The sequence below is a fragment of the Ursus arctos genome, unplaced genomic scaffold (assembly GCF_023065955.2).
Source record: "Ursus arctos isolate Adak ecotype North America unplaced genomic scaffold, UrsArc2.0 scaffold_2, whole genome shotgun sequence".
In the NCBI taxonomy this organism is placed as follows: Eukaryota; Metazoa; Chordata; class Mammalia; order Carnivora; family Ursidae; genus Ursus; species Ursus arctos.
The window spans coordinates 49,555,188-49,559,263 of record NW_026622874.1 but is presented as its reverse complement, the minus strand read 5'-3'; the positions used below and the strand labels follow the sequence as shown (position 1 = coordinate 49,559,263).

At 32.4% G+C, this 4,076-nt stretch overlaps 1 pseudogene; it reads right to left on the bottom strand.

Moving 5' to 3' along the window:
* Nucleotides 1-2,872: 2,872 nt before the first annotated feature.
* On the bottom strand, nt 2,873-3,419 carry LOC113268780 (chromobox protein homolog 3-like; annotated as a pseudogene).
* Between the last annotated feature and the right edge of the window lie 657 nt (nt 3,420-4,076).

Below are 4,076 nucleotides of genomic sequence, written 5' to 3'. Positions count from 1 at the left end.
AAGATAATGATTGAAGAAAAATGAACAGCGTCAGGGACCTGAGTGGGACAATACCAAATAACACACTGGGACAGAGAAAATATTTTGGAAAATAAAAAGTTAAAACCTTTAAAATTCTATGAAAATTACATTTAGGTTAAAATAGCTGAGCAAACCACAAATGGCATAAATATAATCACCGTGTACGTTGAGGGAAGTTAGTCAAACTGTAGAAAATCAATTAAAATCTTGAAAGCAACCAGAAGGAAAAAAAAAAGTTTTGTACATTGTACATTGGTAAGAATTATTGCTGACTTCTCATCAATAACAGTAAAACCAGAAATAACCAATGATATGCTTAACATACTGATTAATTTATAATATGTAGAGGTAAAAGATAAGACAACAATCATAAAAGGAGGTGAGATATTAAATAGAGTTGTACTGTTCAATTATATTTACAAAGATGAAAATAGGAATTTGGACATGAGGCTCTGAAGTGAGAAAGGGGATATAAATTATTTGTGTGAAGATGATTGTCTCAGAGGTTTAATTCTTGGACAGAGTTCTTAGTATTATGCTAGGCATTGTGTATTAAGTACAGACTACATCAATGAACAAGATAGACTTTGTCCCTGTTTTTTTTTTTTTTTTTTTAAGATTTTATTTATTTATTCGACAGAGATAGAGACAGCCAGCGAGAGAGGGAACACAAGCAGGGGGAGTGGGAGAGGAAGAAGCAGGCTCATAGCGGAAGAGCCTGATGTGGGGCTCGATCCCAGAACGCCGGGATCACGCCCTGAGCCGAAGACAGACACCCAACCGCTGTGCCACCCAGGCGCCCCTGTCCCTGTTTTAAGTAGGGACAAAAGCAGAAGGCCATGGTGAAGAGTCTTGTAAGGAAGACAAGTATACTGATGTTCATTTAATTAGAGTTGAAATAAGTAATAAGGAATATTATGGTATAGAATTTGATAAAGATTATGTGGAGAGTTATTTTTGATAGTGATAAAAGCAAGAGGATGTTATATAAAATTTAGCAAATATTTCCATGTTTATATTTTGCTTTATCCCCAATTATGGCGAGATTCTTTAAGCAATAACAATCTTGCTCACCTTTGTATTTGTTTGCTGTACCTAGCCCTGTGTCTGACACAGCACAAAATACACCTTCAGAGATCATGAAGTTTTCAACAAGAGAAATAAATTCCATAATACAATAACTCCCTAGACAGATTATTGCCTTATGTCAGGTCTTTAAAAAAATGATAGGTAAGTTAACATTTTCTGGGTGAAGAATAATGCCCAGGTGTATTTTCAAGATACCTAATTTTGTTCCAAGATACCTAATTTTGAAACAGCATACTTTCTATAGTCTTTGTTCTTAAATATCCTTTTGTGTTGATAACTAAGTATTAAGAGAAATTTGTTATCCTGGCATTCAGGAAACTTTCTGATGTTTCCTTTGTGAATATTTTTTTTTTTTATTTGGGAACCCAGTATTCACCTGTTTTTCTTACTTAGCTCACTTTTAATTATTAAGTAACAGTGAGAAATATTTAATTTTTGAAAATGAGAACTAGTTGCCTGATTATTTTATTTTATGATACCTAAAATCTTAAAGTCTAACTTTTTATTAGCTATATTCTATTGCATTTTATTTTTTTAAAGGAATATAAAACTATTTATTGACCACTGTTTACCAGTATTTACAATAAAGTAAACAATATATAGTTGGATAACATTTTGACTACGTTATTGTTTTTCCTGGTTTCTGCTGAACCAGTAACTCAAATACTGAGAAGATTGAGCCTAAATGTCAGGAATGAGTTGGGGTAAAGAAAAAACATGCAGGTTAAGAATTTGGATTATAGAAGTCTGTCCACCCATTTATTACAGCAGGTGCTAAATTGCCAACATCGCTAACCATCTGATTATGTTTAAGTTTCCATGAATGAAGTCTTAGACATTCCATGAATCATGACCTTTTAGTCAATACAGCACAGAGATTTCAACCTCTTGAAAAGGATTGATTCACTAGAAGGAACCTTTAAATGTCCATTTAACTAAATTTTGCTTACCTAATTAAAATACACCAGGACTTGTCTAGTTTTGTCATTTGAGTGGGGAGGTTGTTGGTAGTGATAAAATTTTCCTTTCAGGGATCTTGCAAATAAACTTGCATTTATGTGACTGGAGATATGGATATCGATCCTGATATGGCTGTTTTTAAATGGTCCAATTTAAATTGCCTACATTATATTTAAATTGTCCAATTAATTACAAAATGTGAAAGGTTAAGGCTTCAGGAACAACTTAAGTTTAACTTTAAGTGATTTATTTCTTAACTTGTTGAAAATGATAGCATCCCAGAAACATGGGCTTATCCATGGTTATGAAATGCTGTTTTTGTTTTGGTGAATGTTTTTATGTATATATCTTATGTATACACACACAAAAAACCCCCTAAATTAACAAAACCCCCAGAATGGTCCTTAGGCATAGAGGAGTTAAACACAAGTTTTGACTGAGTAACAACTATGAAGATCTCCCCCAACATTTAGAAAAGGTGTTCTCTAATGCGGGGGCATAATATACCATGGTCTCAAATATTCTTTTCTGATAAAGGAAGCAAGTACAGAAAGCTTTTATTTGTTCAAAGTAACCAGTGCTATAGATGCAAAAAACCATAACAACTCCCCCAATATTGTTTCAAAACAAACATATCAAATTTGATTTCATTAGAATGTTATTTCTTCACGCTAATAAATCAAAAAACAAAGACCCAGATTTATATATATATATATATATATATATATATATATATATATATATATATAAATACATATAAATATTACACACACACACACACACATATATATGTATAGCAATGCAAACAATTATTGAGCTTCCTCTTCTGGACAAGAATGCCAAGTTAGTCTCTCTTCATAAAAAGCAATTACAATTTGAGGACACTTCATATTTGCCTCTTTTGCCAGCACCAAGTCTGCCTCATCTGAATCTTTCCATTCCATTAGAAACATTAATTCTCCATGCTGTCTGTGGCACCAATTATTCATTCAGGATCAAGACCTCTGGCAAAGCCTCTTGGTTTATCAGCAGCATCTCTTTTCTTTGACTTGCTATGATCAGATTCACTGTCCGATAAAGTTTTTCTTTTTGTACTGTCTTTTTCTTTACCAGCTCTTTGAGAATTAAATGCTTCAATTAACTCTGGACAATCTAAATTTTCTTCAGGTTCCCAAGTACTATCAGCATCTGTAAATCCCTTCCACTTCAGGAGATACTCCACCTTCCCATTCACTACCTGTTGGTGCAGTACTTTTTCCACCACAAATTCTTCAGGCTCTGCATCTTCTACTTTTTTTATTCTTTCCATTCTGTTTCTTTCCCATTTTTTGCAATGTATTTTTATTGGAGACTATTTTTTATTGCAGACTTGAAAAGTTATTATTCACTGCCTCCGAGCTGCTCTGGGTCCTGGGTCTGCAGTGTCTCCAGCCCTGTGTGCTTCAAGCTCCCTATTTTATTTTGTAATATAGTACAGAAAATAACATAAAGTATGTATTACCATATTAATTTTAATTACACATTTCTTAAATCACCACTGTCTTATAAGATTCTTTTTCCTCTTTGGTCATTTGAAACTATTTAGATGCTTGAAAGAAAAATTCAGTTTTCATCTCAAAGTTTTCTTTTTCAGATGATTGGCTATTTCCATAGTCTAGAATAATGCCAGTAAATTTTTGATTCGAATAATTCATTTTAACACATATTTATTTTATTATGTTAACATGGTTAAATTTTTTTGGAACTGGCAGTGGAAAGAGGAAAGGAATTTGTTCCAATTTTTTTAAATGTTTAAATTGAATCTATTAACACAACTAGCAAACATATGGCAAAAGAGAATGTTTACATTTAGCAGAATTCTTTCCTCTTTTCAAATCTTAGCAATTACATACAGTTTTTCGATACATAATACAAAAATGATTGCCATACATTTGACTAAAAAGTAAATGAATGGCTGAGGGCATTGGTATTATAATACAAAATCTTTCACATCTAGATTATTTAAA